General features: G+C 44.5%; 1 protein-coding gene across 1 annotated transcript in view; it reads right to left on the reverse strand.

Moving 5' to 3' along the window:
* Positions 1-8360, reverse strand: part of KIAA1958 (KIAA1958 ortholog) — a 58190-nt gene extending 49830 nt beyond the window's left edge. The window contains exon 1 of the mRNA XM_033085030.2: positions 8121-8360. The gene's annotated coding sequence lies outside the window, so the exon portion shown is untranslated. The remainder of the gene's footprint in view (positions 1-8120) is intronic.
* Positions 8361-17677: the final 9317 nt, after the last annotated feature.

Here is a 17677-nt window from a genome sequence, read left to right on the forward strand (position 1 = left end):
AAAGAGAATCTACATTGAAAAGCGACTTGAAATCTAGAAGATTTGGAAAATATCCACCTGACAGTGGATAGTTAATAATAAATCATTATAAACACAAAACACAACACTTCTTTTTAGCTTGCTTATTTCCACTATAGTTATAGTTATAGTAATAGTACTTTTGGAAATCAGAGATGGAAATGTTAAACTTGAGTGGTTTGAAATTAAGTCATCAGCACTTATGAAGTCTGGTAAAATTGCTAGGATACGCATATCTGGCAGAGACTATGCCAACCACTTTACAGAACAGTTTCAATTGCAATTTACTGGTTACACAATAAATGTTTGCCTCCTGGGTTTAAAAAAATTAACACTGGCACTATGAGAGCTCAGTTTTTAAAAGCACACCCTTGTTTTTATAGTTAAAGATCAGAAGGTTAAAAAAAAAATTAAACAGATAGTATTCTTCCCCCTAACAGAGCTAAAAAAAGACAATATGAAAGAAAACTAAATTTTGAACAGGAAATATTCACTTTCCTTGTTACACATGGGAAAAGAAAGACTCTATAAGAAGCTTTCATTTGCAACAAAATCTGAGCATTTAATAAAAAATATTTAACCTTAGATTGTAGAGTGGCATGACCTGGTATGACTGTGGACTGCCATAGGGGACAATCCACATGACGGAACACAGAAAACATTCCACTGCATGAATAGTTGGGCATCTTCTGTACAAAGCTGGCTCAACATCAAGGATCAAAATCTCACATATCAAAAAAAAAAAAAAAAAAAGTGCCAGTTTCTAAATTTTGAGAATGTTCATTAATTTTTTTTCTATCCTGCAATATTTTGCAAATTTCAAGCTATGACATTTGGAGTGTTACCAGCTAAAATATGCTGGCTCCTTATGGTGTGTTGCAGCAGATTTTTGCAAGCTATCACAGGGTGACGAGGGTTTTCTCTACAGCTTTGGGAGAAAACACTTGTAACATAAATACACCCTCTCCTCTCTGTACCAAAGACACCAGGAGTTTAGAAATTACAGTCTGTAACTTCAGGTTTAAGAAGAGGAGACAAACAGGAAATTAACACTGCAACACCAAGTTCATAGCAAAAGCTAATCCTTTCCTCATTTTGGGAAAAGATTAGCTCTCTCATCCAAGAAACTTGCTATGCACAACTGGAAGTACCTGCTGTAGCCCAGATAAAGTGCACATACCATGCCAGTGTGTGGCACAACAAAACAGAGGAGGTTTCTCACTGTTCCAGCCCTTTTCTGAACCAGCATATCAGATACCAGTGGGCAGGGACAAAGCTGAAGATATGCCAATTGAGAAGTAATTTCACCACAGTTTTCCTCTTTATGCCACTGACATCCCTCTGCACACCTATTCCCATACTACACTGGCTAAGAAGCATGGTTTTATGCCTAGCCCTGACCTTCCCTCCTACCAAAAATTGTTCCTCCCTTCCCTTTGCACAGCAATTTTTGTTTACAAAAAAAAAAAAAAAAACGCCCCAAAAAGCTGTATTTTTCTCACCTAGCACAGAGCAGAACCCTACACCTCACATCCTGTCATCTCCCAGATCTCCAACCTGTTGAGATGATTTTGAAATTTGATTCTGTGCTCCCATATCTTTGTGTCTCTTTCTGGCCTCACGCTCTGCACAAGTGCAATACCGAGAAAAGTATGTTATGTATTACACAGTATCATTAAGGAAAATACTGGACAGGACAGATTCCAGCAGAACCACAGCTCCTTCACCCCATACGTATGTCAGACACCTTCTGTGCAGGACCTCTCTTTTGTCTCTCATGTGACTACAGAACAGAACATGTTTAATAGTAATAGTAATAATAATAACAGTAATAATAGTAATAATAATAATAATGCATAATGATAAAGTGTATATACCCTGCTAATAGACTACATTGTGTTTAATAATACAGAATACAGAACATAATTTCAAAATAGAATTCTATTACTTACATGTATTACTGATCTTATAAATGTATATGTCTTCATAAATAAGTATAATTCTATGTTTATATACTATTAATATTTATATATTACACTCCTTTACATATTTATAAAATATAACAGCAGCTATTTTGGGTCACTACTGGAGAACGTATTAAGTGTAGTTTACAGCTTGTAAACCACAATCCATGACCACATGGAAATTTACACCTGCAAAATAAATGTCTGTACTCAGCAGAGGCATACTCGAAACTCTGTTTCATTAACTGGAAACAGGGAAGGCAGAGATAACTTCAGACAGGGTAGCAGGCAAGCTCTGGCCTTTGCGGGCAGCTGTTGTCTTGGCACTGCACAAACCTATCTTGTCTTACAGCTAAGAGATTGTTTTCCTGCTCTCCCTGCCCGCTCATTTGGTATCCCTTAGGACTTCCCAACACAAGAGGGGCAGGAAAGTGACTCAGATTCGAAAATGCCTTCGGCTAGAGATGCACTGAAACGACACTGGTGGTCCTTTAATAAGTAACAATTTTATTTGAAGGAAAACTTACAAATGGTCACTCGCATGAAGGGGCATCGTGAGCAAATGTATTCGTAAACTTTGCAATATGATATGAGAAAGAGGATGGAGGAAGAGGGGAAGAGAAAGAAAAACAAAAGAGATGGAAAGAGAGAGTGAGAGGGATCACTGGCACTGGATGCAGCCCGTGGGGGTCTCTGATGTCCTAAAGTCCCACACAGTGTAGCTCGTTGTCCTTTTTTACGGTGGCTGCTCCCGGCAACCCCCTCTCGTTGCCCAAACAGGCGGGGTGGCAGCCAATTTATATGTAAATGAGGAGCATCGGGAGTGACAAAGGGATTACAGAGACTGTGGGTCTTGCGTAAGGGCGGAACAGGACCGCAGTCACCTTAGCAGCACTCTGTCTCCAATCTGGCTGACTGCAGCAATAAAGGTCTTCCAGCTCCGCAGGCACACCATCCACACATCTCACGGCGTGCCTCATCGTCTGGCTCCAGTTGCTTCATTTAATTTCACTTTATTTCATTTGAAACTCTAACCTACTAGATGGCTTTGCTTTTCTCCAGCCTTAACCCATGAGGGTAGACAGTGAAATTGGAAATTACTTAAACTAGTCGCTGTCAACTTCAAACATATTTTGAAAAAAAAAAAACCTGCTGTAGAAAATAATTATATCTTGGAGACCTTTCTTGCTTATTTCTTTCGTGGAGATGTAGCTGTTCTCAGGCGAAGGGACTGAACAATCAAGCTTTCAAACTATAACACTGGTGATGGAAGAAAGCTTCCACTGGACTAGGTGAGAAGTAAAGTCTTGTGCACATTTGGATGTTTGATCACTGCTATATGGTTATATCCCTGTTTTCAAAAAATGTTAGCGATTTTTTTTAATGCCTGATTGTCCACACTGATCAAAGACACTCACTTTACTGAAGATCACAAAGGAAAACAAAAGGCAGACCACACAAAACAAGGAAGAACTAAATTGATGAAATAAACAAAGCTGGAGAGAAAATGAAACAGGAATGTCTTCCCTCCCCTTATCTCTTCCAGTTATCTTGGGTACTATTTGTAAAACACACATGCAAAATATTTAAGGTACAATGACTGCTTTTAGAAAATAATTGCCTTGAACAATAGAAATAAAAACTTGCAAAGAGTCACAGTACTCACTCAGTGAATACCATGAATCTAACCCTGAGATTCTGCACTTAGAGTAAAACTTTTGTTCCTGCAACGTTTCATAGGACTAAAATCTTAAAATGCATGTGTGCAACAGAACTCATGGGATGTCTCTGAGCTAACGTCAGTCAAGTGAACGAAAGTTTCAGATCCTGCCTGTTGGTAAACAAAAAAACAAGAAAAGGGAATGAAGCATGAAAGAACTCTTCAGCAATACAAGGACCATAAAAATAAAAAACTTATTGTGCAGAAAATGTGGAAAATACCTATAATTGAGAATAGCCCCTAGATCATGCAGAGTAATTTCTTAGCACACAGTCAGGCAAAGCAGAGGCTCTACAAAGATGAAACTAAACCCAGGATCTGAGATAGGTATGTCCCGGTTTAAAGGGACAGTATTACCAGGAAAAGGAAATTCAGGAACTCGCAGGCACAAAAAAGGTATAGGTTGGGAATAACAGTTCTTTACTGAAACATTTATAAGACAAACAAAACCAGCATCAGCTATACGAAAGAAAAAAAAAAAAACGGTGACAGAACAGAACGGAATTCAGTCCCAGTCCCTTTTTCAGTCACCGATGGCTCTCCGATGGACCAGGGCAGGCGGCTTCTCAGTCGCGGCTGCTGCAGGGGCAGGGGAGGGGGCCAGGTGGCCTCTCTGCCCCAGGTGGAAGAAAAGGGTGAGGAAGGAAACTGCTCACCGTGGGCGTCCCAGTTCCCAGTTGTTCAGAGGAAGCAGGAAGCTTTAGCAGTCCAAATCCAAGAAGCCTGATCTCAACAGGAGAAAAAGAACCTCTCTCCCCAAGTTCGGCCGGCGAGCTGTAGAGTTCTCCTACCCCCAGTGTCCTCTTACTTGCCGAAAACAAAAGCAGGACTCCACCTTTCCCTAATGGGCCATCATTGCTTCAGCTAGTCCTTTGTCTCCAGCTCTTAACGGCTAATAGGAGAGCCATCCCGGCTAGCTTAACATAATAATGGGAAAAAATTTCTAAACCTCGCCAACCCACAACAAGGTACTTTTCACTATACTACTCTCAGAAGAAAACAAATACTGAAAGTTATATGTTTGCATCCTAATTGTGCATGTATAACTACATTCTCACCATAGAGCTGAAGGCTCTTATTATTTTGTTTCCATTTTGAATGCTTGAGTTCAGACAGTCATATGGCCAAGAACTTTTATTTACTTCATGAAAAACACAGATGGTCAGTGGCCAGCCAGGAGTGTCATTCTGGAATCTGTGAGGTGTACTTGTTACCGCAGAAACAAGAGAGGACTGACACCCTGTAATTTCTGTCTTGCAAGAGAATTCACCAGCCTAACTAGTAAATAAAGTTCATAAATCAACAAATCAGAACCAAGGTCAAGTAAATGAAGATGAAGCAGCTGGGCTCCATTAGTACTCTTCATTATTCACAGTACTAAGGTATCTACAGTCTTTTGAGTTCCTTTAACTTATTATGCAAATCCATCCCGGAAACATTTGATACAAACTAACACTAATTTTTAAATACTTTTCACAGAAAGGGACTAGAAAAGCCAATAAAAATTTGCTCTTACTTTTAAGTCACTAACCTCCACCTCACCCAGTTTTACTTTGCAAAAAAGGTGTGCAGCAATAACCTTTGGAAGCAGAGCATTTTGTTCAGCCAGTTACACTTGAATTACCAGATGTATAACAATCCTCAAGAGGACCCATTGTCACACACGTTTCTGCGAAAGTGCCTTACAAACAGCAGTTAATTTTCACACAACCTCTGTGAGCCACGCATGGATGGGTTATCACTCCCAGAGCGCAGATGTGGGAAAACAGTGGCACCGTGGTAATGAGTGCCAAGGTTGGGATTACACTTAAAACCTTCAGACCTCTCCTGCATTTTATGACTAACAGGGAAGGAAGGCAGAGAGGCATGAGACTGGGAGACTGAAAATACTGTAGGATGTCATTGCTGAAACTCCAAGTCTCCATGGAGCTGCAGTGGGTGGACACATGACAGCGAGTCCAACTGGCACCAGGGTGAGGTTCAGTGGCCTCTTAAGGCAGGGGCAGCTGGTGACTGCCAGGTGTCAACAGCTAAGGCAGCAAATTGCTGCTGCTCTAGGAACTCCTGACTATAAATCCATAATCGCGGCGTGAATGAAACAGAATTATACTGTGCTTTTGAAACTTTCAGTAAGTTCAATTATAGAAAACTTCCTGGTGTAATACCAGTGCAGCAGTACAGAAGCAATATCAATACATATTTGGTTACCAAAAAAACCCCAGCTTGATAACAATGGCTAGAGAAGTACTTGAGCTGTTACGGTTTCTCCACAAGTTTTAGGTTACTTTCTGAACACCTAGCTACTTTAATGGAATACAAAGAAAACTTCTGCTACACTCTTGAGATAAGTTAGTGGCAACAGCAAAAATAGTAACTCCATGGTGTACCTCTGTCACAACAAGTTTTGCACTGCAAGTAAGACCACCTGTCATTACTTCAACACTTTCTGCCAATACTTAAACCACCCAATATCTTTTCCCCAATTCTTATATCTATTACTTCTCTGGGTACAAGGTTTTGAAACTATCAGGTTTGTTTGTTAGCTTACCTATGAAGGATTTCAAAGAGCTGATAAACTTGAGCAAAAGGGTGAAAAATTGCTTTTTGCTCAAAGCCACAGACAAAAGGGAAGATGGGCACTGGTCATGACTTAGTGAGGTTGAGCTCAGCACAGGACAGTAGGTGAGTAAATGAACCCTGTGATTCCCAAGTTTTGTGTGGCTTTAGAAGTGGGCAAAAACAGGTTTAGCCAAGCCTGAAATGATGTTTGAATAATCAGCCTGAGACAACTGGCAGGTTTGACCACCAGGGCAATTTTCCCAGCTCCTGGTAAAGCCAATCGTCAGAAATGGTCTGAAACCATGCACATGGTGTTGTGAGGCAGGCGTGCAACTCCAGTGTGGTGCTGGCTGAGGTTATTAGGTTAATTGCACAACCACGTGAGCGCACTCCTGTTGGTCTGTGCTCTGAGTTAGATGGAGGAGAGCTCAAGAAGCCATGAGAGACCAGTTCCTGGTCATTCCTGACCTGAAAAGACCTTTTGGGCTTACTCTGTTTACAGAAATAAAAAAAAAATAAAAATAAAAATAAAAAAAAAAAAGGTTAAGAAAAACAAGCCTAGTTCCTCAGTTGAAAAGTTGCCATGCAGAACAGAGCAAAAGGATTGTCATCATTTGTTTCATGCAAATTCTCGCTGCTGCTATCAAGCACGCTAAGTGCTTAGTCCCACTTCTCTTCAAATCAACAGAAAAATGAAAAACATCATCGAAAAACAGTACCATTTGTGCCAGTTCACAGCCAAGCTCCAGCATCCATCACAGCTTTAGCATTGCAACACCACTGGCAGAGGTTGCATTTCTAAAAACGATAAGTGGGGAAATGGCAAAGAAGGCAGTCACAAGCAAACTTCACAGATTACCAATTTAAATGTTGAAAGCCAGCCACATACAGGGATATCATTTTTACTGAGTGTATTGTTTTGTTCCTATGACAGATCTTCACTCACTTGAATGGAAATAGCCATACTCTACATCTACATCCAGTACTACTGAACTGCCAGCTGTGTTCAGGAGATATTTATAACCACTAGCACTGTAGATGGAAGGTGAGTTTTAACATGTCATAGTTACTCTGGCTGCAGAACAGCTCTCTGTCTGACAGCTGGAATTTAATTGCAGAAAGCTCAAAATTTCTCTCCATCGTTTTCACTCTTTTCTTTCGCATGTAACCATCCCTTCCAAGCTTGCTTCTGTTTTCTGCCTTACTTTATTGCTCCTGCCTCGTCTCGATGGCAAGCCAAGTTAGCCTAGAGCTGCCTTTCCCAGTGCTCACCCCACTGCCTGCTTGGGCTGGGGACCACAGGGACCCCTCGGATCTCCCCTGCGGGAGGTGCCAGAGGTCTCGAACCTCACATGGCAGCACACCACACCGCCAGGCACTCAGTCCCCGGCCCCGTTCTCGGTGCAGCCGGCAGACCCCTGGGGCCCCAAACCACAGCCCCTGCGCCTGCCCATCTCTATTTCAGCCGGGAGCTGCTGGTGGGAGGGAGGCGAGGGCTGTAAGGGTCACTTTTTCCAAGAGGATGCAACGCGAAGCGAGGGGCTCCACTGCACTCCGTATGTTGTGAAAAACCACGACCCCCTCAAGCACCGCTGCCTCCCCCTGTCCTTGATCGGAACGCCCCGTGCAGCCCGGGGGGGCACGCCGAGCCCTGACACTGCACAGCCCTCCGCGACAAGGCCGGGGGAGCCGTCCCTGTGCCCGGCGGAGCTTCCAGCAGAGTCCTTGGCCGCGCACAAAGAGAGAGCGAGCCAGACTCGGGAGCACCGCCCGGCCCCGCGGCGGGCAGCGCTGGATGCACACCCCGCACACCCCGCACACGCATCCACGCACACGGCGCGGCCGGGCGGGTCACGTACCTGCAGGTGCCTGTCCGTGGGAGCGCGGGGCGGGGAACCGTGCTATATCGCCCGTATTGCATGGGGGGATGAGGGCGATATCGCTCGGGGGCTGCGGCGGGGGGGCTGCTCGGCTCCCTCCGCCCTCTTCCTCCTCCTCCTCCTCCTCCCCGCGGTGTGTGCGGGGGTGTGTGGTACTCCGCGCCGGAGGAGGCAGCGGCGGGCTCCGGCTCCTGTCAGCCACCGGAAACAGGCACCCGGTCCCCCGCACCGCAGGAAGTGTGCAATGGCACACCCGCACACCGGCCCGGACTGGCAGCGCACACCGCAGGCTGTGTGCCATGGCACCCCGCACAGGCACAGCAGCACGGGCTGTGTGCCATGGCACCCCGCACAGGCACAGCACCGCAGGCTGTGTGCCATGGCACCCCGCACAGGCACAGCACCATGGGCTGTGTGCCATGGCACCCCGCACAGGCACAGCACCACGTCGGGTGGCACAGCCCGAGGCTGGGCACAGCACAGGGCACTGAGGGACACCCAAGGGACACCCAAGGGACACCCGCCCTTCCCGCGCCAGCGGCACCCGGGGGGCGGAGAGGAGGTCACCCTGTCCCTCTGCGGGGAAACAGGCAATGGGAGCTGGGTTCCCTACGGTGCCGTGGGCAGGAATGAAAATAAGGAGAGATGCACGTGTGTGAAACGGGGATGTTGTGGAAGGAAAACAGCTGTCATGAAATAATGTAATACTCATTATTCTGTTGGAGGTCTGTTGACTTGCAGTACCTCAGCTACTCGAAGGTGTGTCCAAACAGCTACAACTCCGTTGTTTTGTGCAGATACAGAAACACACGCTTTACTGTTACTTTTTTTTTTCTTTTTTAATACGTATCTGGCACAATGTGTTAATTTTATGCGAGCTATATACATACACATGCACATATCTGCACACACGCTGTGCCTGTATGTAATAAAAACTGCAATTTGTGTGTTGTGAAAACTTCATTAATTTGCTTGCAACTAGAGACCCTATCAGCAACATTACTCACATTGGGATTTTTTTGCAATTAATCACAGGAGGGCTCACTGTGTGCTTGCAGCATTTTCTCTGGGTGTTGGTTCTCCCACAGTAAGCAAGGCATATGCCAAAGTAAACTCTGCTCATCTCCTCAGTTGGGTTTTTTTTACCCTGCATCACTCCAGAAGGAAACAGGCCTGGCTATCAGCCTTCTAAGCCAATTGCTTCATGGCCCAGAGGTTTTCTTTCCTCATCCTCCTTATGCCAACATTTGCAAAACTTAAATGGGCTAACACATGCTACCAGCTACGATGGCAACAATGCTTACACAAGAGTATAATGAAGGCAATCTGGAAGTGTATTCATGCCAAAAGTTATGCTCTTTCCAGATTTGCCTGTGGGGTGGCAGGGGAATTTGGTAGCAGCATTAGCCTTGCCTAGGAGAGATTGCCTTCTCTTCTGCCATTGTTATTTTCAGTAAGGCGTCATGGTCACTGTGCTGCAACCAGCAGTGGTCTATAATACTTAAATAATCAAGGTTTCAGTAGTAGATTCCTAAACATGAAGAATCCTAACAGAAGGAGTAATTATTCCAGGGAGTGAAGAGAGAGTCTGCCTCCATCCATCATGATCAGATACATTACATCCTGCTTTCAGATCTTGCTTTTAAGGCAGGACGTAGTCAAAGCACTGGCAACATTAAGAAAAACACCACTACCTTCCTGGACCCTGCTGTGCCCACAGAATCCTACCAGGGACAGGAATGGTCTCATATTCAGGAGTATGCCCCCACAGTACCGCACAGGCCACCAAACACACCTCCTGGGTCAGAGGCTGCATGGGTTGTATTGGTTGAAACCAGTGCCCTGTTTGCCTCTGAGATGGGGCTGCCAAGTTGTCTTTTCAAGACCAAATAGTTACACTTCCACAAACGATAGTAAGGAATTCCTGGAGAGGAGGACTGCCTTCCACACAAATACTCCTCATCTCTGGGAGCCCTATAATCAAGCACATCACCTGCAGTCAGGAAAGTCAAGGGGCTTGCTCTTAACTGTGGTCATCAGTCTTATTCACTCCTTTGCATTCTTTTTCTTTGTTGTTCTCTACTTTTCTCATTTTCCTCAGTGGCCACAGGACAAAGTGGCCTCCAAGCCTCTCTCCTCCCACCTTCTCCCCCACCTCTTTCTTCTCCTTCTTCACTTCTTCATTGTTAGGAGCAGCCACAGGTCAATGCAGTATCTGCACTCATTAATTAAAAAGAGGGTTTGAAAATATTTTACGAACATCTGACATGGTTGCTTGGTTATTGTGCTACACAGGACTGTAATTGCATCACAGGTATTTCTGTTTCACATCATATGTTCTGTCAAAGAGTTCAGCTAAGCCTAATACAGCGTCTCCAGCACTTCAGCACAGAATTACAGTTGTGGATAAGCTCATTTTAGCTCACTGCCTGTGTTAGTAACTGCACTGGGAGGGCAGCGATTGTGTGCACTGATGTTCCCAAGTGAGAAAACAAGGTTTCCCCCAGCAAATAAAGCTGCTGGTATTGACCTGACAGGACAGTGCTAGCTGCTGTAGGGTGGACAAAGAGACTGTCTCTGCAAAGCCGAGAGATTCCTGTGGTGAGGAGGTACTGCTGGCATTTCTCCTCCTAAGTCCTCACTTGGCATAAAACACATCCAGGCAGACATCTGACTTGGTTGGTACGCACACCTGCTGGAGGTGCTGAGCATCTCTCCATAGATAGTCACATGTAAGGCATCAGGGTGCTGTCAGTAATGCTGTGGGCTGAGAAAGAAGGTGTATCACATATTCATCCCAGAACTGGCATGGATTTTATTCTGTGACCTCTGGCAACTCACTAACCCATGTGCTATGACCCTTTATCAGCCATAGTAGGCTGTGTGGCAAGGGCAAATTGTCTCACTCCAGATGCCAGTGCCAGGAAAGCTATGGCTCATGGTGTTCAGCAGAAACGCATGCTCTCCCCTCCAGTACTCCTGGGCATCCTGCCATCCCATTAATACCCATGCAATCAGCAGACCAAAAACGATGGGCAAAAGCATCCCAGATCCCACAAGAACAGAGCCTCCTGCAGAGAAACACTGGCTGCGAAATAAGGTGTACAAGCCGCCAAACAGGAGGGAAAGGAATCACCATCCTCCTGTTTGGGAGCACTTGACTGTCTGCTTGAAGGGAGGCCCAAAGGTCCTGTCAAGTGACAGCGACGGATCAGAGCAAAGATGATACCACCTCAGAGAAAACGTGGAGACACCAAGTGACCATGTGGCTTTGTTGTAAGCTGCTCAGTTTCCCCAGCATCCTTCCAGCACCACATTGGTCAAACAGGAACAGAGCAAAACTTGGCTTTTCCAAGGGATGTCCTCCATGAGATAAGATGTTCCCTGACTTGGCCTGGGCTGATTCCCCTTTTGTTTAGGACTGACAAGTAAACTGGATTCTGCTGAGTGGAACCCAGGCAGCAAGGCAGGTGAGTCACACCCCTACAGTCTGTGCCCTAGCCTTGCCTGCTCTCTCCTGCCCAGCTGAGCAGAGCGTGCCAGCATCCACATAGACTCTCCCTCAGCCCCCACCAGGAGTCATCAGCCTGACCTGGTGCCAGAAGCTTTGCCAGCTGAAACTCAAAGGTGAAACATCACCCCATGTGATATCCCTGAGCCCTCACAGCAGGAGGAAAGCTGGCCTGGGAGGTGGTGAACAGGCTGGGAGGAAGACAGACACAATCAAAAAATACTTCAATTTTTAGGACCTATTCTTAGAGTAGCTGGGACAAGAATGAAAAATCAGAAAGGCCAAGAATGATCTGTTTGACCAGGTGTAGGTTTGAAATCAGAATTGATTGTGTCACAGGAAAAAGGGCAGGATCAGGCCACTGCCACAAAGGGTGTTGTTTTTGCAGCAGTTCCCCACAGACTGCCATTAGCATGCCTGCTCCAAGGGCTGCTCATCATGGCTGGAACCAGTAAAATGCAGATCATGAGCTAGTTTTTTAAGGTATGTTTCTCAGAGGAACATGTGCCCGACCAAATTAACTCCTGCTGTGCAAAAAGTAAAGCTGGAACCACTTTTGAGTCAGGAAGAATTCCTGGCACAACCAATACCTTCCTGAAAAAGGCAGCCCCTTGAAAATGCAGTAGGAGTTAAAAGATTCATCTTCCTTCTTAGACTTCATTTGTCATGGCCCAAGCAACACGTTACCCCATCAGTTAGCTCAAGCATGGAGAGAGTAGTATCTGGAAGGTCCCAGAAAGTCCTAGAAGAACTCAGTGCCTGGCCAAACCTTGTGGAATCCCACACTGCCTCTTCCTCCTCTGTAATACACTGAGGGATGCCTGTTTCAGGCAGCCTTCCAACATGCAGGCAGACAGCTGGTTCTTCACTGAGACTTCCTCAACTACTGTTGCAAACAAATGAGCACCAAAAATCTGGGGAGCCAGCTTCCCACCCCAAAACCCTGTCTGTGTCTGAATACTGAAGTATTCCTGTGAGGGAATACTGCAGTCCCTGTCAAGAGTCAAGCACGAGCTAGACCCACCTGGCTGACACACTTTTCTGGGTGAAAGGGCTTGGTGAGAAGCAGGTGTCTGCAAATCAATATTAATGGGCTGGTTCCATTGTGGGACATCACTGCTCCGGAAGGGCAGAGCAACACGTGGGTCTATGGGGCAGTGCAGCTGACAAACACCCAGCTATGAGGACTCAAAGTCAATGACAGAAGGTGGGTGGCAGTTTCCTCCATGACTGCAGGAAGACAAATGGTCTGACTTGCAGAGAACTGGTGTGACAAGTGGAGCTGGGGTATTACCACACACACCTGGGATACTTGGGGCCAGTAAATAAGGAGTTCTTCTCTCATGATGGTGGAGAGGGTTTTGTATCCCTGTGTTTTCAGAAGCAGTGTAGTACAGCTGCACTGGTGTGAGCAGGGTCAGAATGAAAGCCATTAAGCACCTCTTTGGACACCAACTTTCTGGCTCTGAAATGGTATGCTGCTTTTGGGAAGTTCCTTGAAAAATTGCAAATAAATACAGAAGGGAGCAAGTTGCTTGTCTGTTGGGTTGTTGGTTTTTGAGATTTTTTTAGGTTTCCTGTACAAAACACTGGAATGGTAATTCTCGAAAAGCAAATTAATTTACTAATGCAAGGCAAAGCAGTATCAGAACATGATCCATTTGTTTAAGAGTGGTCCTTAGGGAGGAAGATCAAGCAGGCAGCTTTTCCCTCACACCCCACAGCTTCCCTTTATTTAAAGAAAGGTTTTTGAAGCAGGCTCTGTGAAGCATCCTATCTGCATTACTGGAACATCTGTAATTAAATACAATATTTCAAAGCAAATCACTGCTGGTTAATTTGCCCTTCACTTACCTGCTAGTCCAAAAATTGTTTGTGGGGGGCGCTACATGATGCTATAAGATTTCATCACTTTTGGAGAAGATTTCTGAATAAACTCACTTTTACTAGGCCATGGTCCTTCAGCTCTGTTGGTCATTCACAACAGCATCTAGTTGTAACCTGCTCAGAAGAATTTCAACACTTGTGATCCTACTTTTAACACTGACCTGACATCCCTGCTCCATAGGTCAGAAACAAGTGCACTACCAGGATCCACAAGAGAGGAAGGCATCCTTCATTCTGGGACACTAACAGGACACAAGCCCAAAAGGAGCCTGATTCAAACAGGAAATCTTGAGGAGAGTGGTCTTCTGCTCCAGCCACCTGGACTGCTGGCAGTCTCTCCACTGGATTGCTAGAACAGGTGTTGCAAATACTGCTCTGCCTGACCAGGGCAGGGCAGACTTACACAAGTGCATGAAGGCATTTTTCTGGTCATGTAGATAACACCAGGCTGAATTAAAAGGGGTCACCAGGCAAGGAGCTTGTTTTTGAAATAGAAGGTTATGTGGACAACCTGAGGAATAGGGATTCAGCCATCACAATGCATTGTAAAGGTTTTGTCTTTTTCCATTAATCACTGATTATCAGAAAACTCCTACCCTTCTCAAACTCCCTTTGGAGGTTTGACACCTGGTGTATAGCACATAAGAGGGCATGCTCATTTTCCTTTGGGCATCCTGAAGGAATGTGGGGGAGTAAATACCAGTACTAAAGACCACCCAACTCACAGTCACTGGATTTGTTATGACTGCAGTTATTCATCAACTCTAAAAAAATGGAAACTAGCACAAACAAAATATCTAACTTCAGGTCAGAGTGAGTTACACTGTGATTGATGAAATGCAAAGCAGATAACAGCTTATGAAAGCATAGAGACATGGTAATGCCCAGGAAAAACACCCAGTTTTTAGAACACTCACTTCTAAATTTTTCATATCCTGTCTGAGGCAGCTAACAACCTGACAGAAGAAAACCTGTGCTCCACTGAGAACCTCAGATTGTCACTTTAGACAGCCGCCTTTCCTTCACATGTACATGATACTGAAGAAAGCAGTGCAGATATCACAAGGATATTTCACATTTATACCCAAGCATATCAGTGCAGAACTAACTTTCTGCTGGTCCTTCCTTTGTTAGTTTCGTTGTTAGGCTGCAACTAACAATTAGTGCTAACACAGAAAAAGTATATGAAGATCAGTCCACAAGGTGCCTTTGGAAATTCTATGCTGCTTCATGAGAGGCTTGAAACACCCTTGAGAATCCAGTCTGTGTGTATTCAGAGTTGTGACCACATAACCCCATTTTGTATTAAATTTCTGTGGGTTTTGGTGGAACAGGATATATCTGTGGCAACACCAGTTAAGTGTGAGCTCTTGCATGAAAGATACAGGTAAAGAAGAGCAATTTAAACAAAAGCTCAAATAATGAGTATGGAAAAACTGTGTAATAACTGCTCAACAAGAAACCGACTTGAAAGCAAGCAGGAGACTTGGCATTACAAGTGTGTGCTAATTATACGAGGGAGATTTTTCTGAATGTACAGTGTGTAATTTCTCTATATAGAATAAGGACACTGGGCTGTTTCTGTCTAAGAAACCATGATGCTTTGGTCTCCAGCCTATGGCCTCAAATTATTCCTTAATGTCCTTTAAAACACAGAGAGTGGCTTTAAAACATAACTGGATCATGCTCATTACCCACTCACACTGCTAGTTCCGGGGCTTACAAAAGGGGGTGGCCCTCTGCAAATTAATATGAAGTCTGTAGCAGACCTGCAGTGCTTCCATTTCTGTTCCCCTCAACACTGGGCTGTGAGGGCAGAACTCCTATTTTACAGGGTCCGTTAAAGACCTCACAGTGAAAGCACAAAAATATGGAGGGTGGGGAAAATCTTTGCAGGCGCAGGACTGGAATCATGGGGGAGCTGAGTTGCGGCTCTGCCAAGGAAGTCCTAGGGCTATTTCCAGCCTTTTATGCAGTTTGTATGCCCATTTGTAACAGGCTGACAACAGAGTCTCATGCTGTGTCTTTGCTGAGACCTCCCTTCCTTCAAAGAGAAGAAAATAACAGTAGAAAAGGTTGTAAATTTACTTAAGAGATCTGACTGTCATTGCCACAGGAGCATTTATTTCTCTGGAAAAGAAAATAACCAACTGAGCCAATGTTTCCTCCCAAGATTTCTGGGTTGAGGCAACCATGGTATTACTTTCTTCCCTCCCTTTTTGGCCTGGTAAATTTAAAAGTTTGAGAGACCTGTTTCAGTGAATAGATGTGACCTAGACACTACTTTTGCAGTAAAGTCTGGATCTCAAAATTCCCCTCTATCATATTCAGTTGGTTAGTAGAAATAAGCTATATACAAGCTATATATAAAGAAACAGCTGGCAACATCCTTCTGGAGAAAATATGATGAATAGTATGAAAGGTTCCTTGGTGAAAAAAATCCATTACACTGATTTTGTTATTTGTTCACCCAGTACTACATCTCACACAAACTCACAATCAAACTTATGACAAAGATTATGAATGCCAATAATGGAATTGTACTTATCCCCCACTTTGCTAAAACTTTAACCATTGATAAAAAGATCTGCTTCCAGAGTTGTTGCTCATGTCATGTGGCTCCTATCAGTGGGAAGAAGTGAGAACAGGGAAACAAGCTCAAAACTACTGCTCACATTTTAAGAAATTTGCTTGAAGCCGCTTTTCCTTCCTTGCTTCATTTTCTAGTGAGGTAACCATAAAGCTCGAGCTCAGCTATGCCATGGCAAAAGAGTGTGCACGCTTTTCTGCCCCCTTGGTTCTTAGGTTCTAATGTGTAGGCTTCCCAGTCCAACCTTGTGATCACAATTTCATCTCTCTTTTAGCACTGAGTAGCAAATGGCAGACATGCCATTCGATATCAACTGCTGCACACAGACATGCACAAGTGACTTCACCTTTGCAATGCCAAGTGCCTTCTGTGCACCCTTCAGGGCTCAGCTATCACTTGCAGCCCTGCAGCCTTCCACTCGAGCTGCTGCCAGTCTTTTTCCCTTCTCCTTCCTATGCTGTTGCCTTGGCCCTCCACTTGCAAATCTTAGTAGATTCTCATAGAAAGCAATTGCTTACAGTCCAAGAATCTCATATTTCTTCCCATGTGTCTCCTATCTGTTTTGTAACTTTAGTTTGTATTAAGGGGAAAAGCAAGAGTTAGCAAACAGAAAAGTAGATAATAATCATATAAATAACCTGCAAGCATCACCAGCCGTAAACATGCACAAAGTGGAGTGACTGACACACACCACCTTGTGACTGTTTAAATGTGATCCTGTCAGCACACTTACAACATCATATATAGGAACAACCAAGAGGTAGCTTGGCTGCGTCCTATTACCAAGGGCAGAGCTGACAGAGGAGAAAGCCTGACAACAATAATTATAGCCACTTTCCTCAGCTTCACTGCTTGCTGACTCTGGAAAGGACACTCTTCTGGGGGCCACATTGCTTCACTTCTTGGCTGGCCACTTGTCAGGCACTTCCTTCTCTTTCTATTCTTTTTCCTCTACAGTAACTTCAAGTTGACATGGGGACCCCTTTTGTGACAAAATCCTATGCAGATAAATCTTCTCAAGAGGTGTGATTATACTGTCCCCAGACAGTTTGCAAAATCTTATTCTCTGCCCCTGGTAGAAGTGCTGGGAAGCAAAGCTACAGACCACCCCAGTAAAAGAGTACATAGATACATGGAGTATTATTGCTTTAGCTAGTTATATTTAATTAATTAGAGCTTAACTTTGCTATATAAACACCGTCTTATTCTAGGACAGAATGCTGCATAGAACTAAGATTAAGCAAGACTCCACCATATTGACTATATGGATTACATGGACATTATACGGACATTATATGAAGATTCACTGGGTTTGATTTTTGTCAAATTTTAAGTATTCACACTCTTCCAAACCAAGTCTTTTCCTCAGACATTACTCTCACTGATTATTTCAATGGTCCAAAAAAATATGACAAATCCTGGTGCTCTGTCATCTAGAAGTACCCTCCCTCGTTCCTCCCCTGGAGCAGGGACTTTTTACCAGGAATGAAGGAGGGGAGGTAAGAGGCTGCAGGGCACAGACACAGATTTTTAAGTTGCTGCAAACCT

The sequence above is a fragment of the Catharus ustulatus genome, chromosome Z (genome assembly GCF_009819885.2).
Source record: "Catharus ustulatus isolate bCatUst1 chromosome Z, bCatUst1.pri.v2, whole genome shotgun sequence".
Lineage (NCBI taxonomy): Eukaryota > Metazoa > Chordata > Aves > Passeriformes > Turdidae > Catharus > Catharus ustulatus.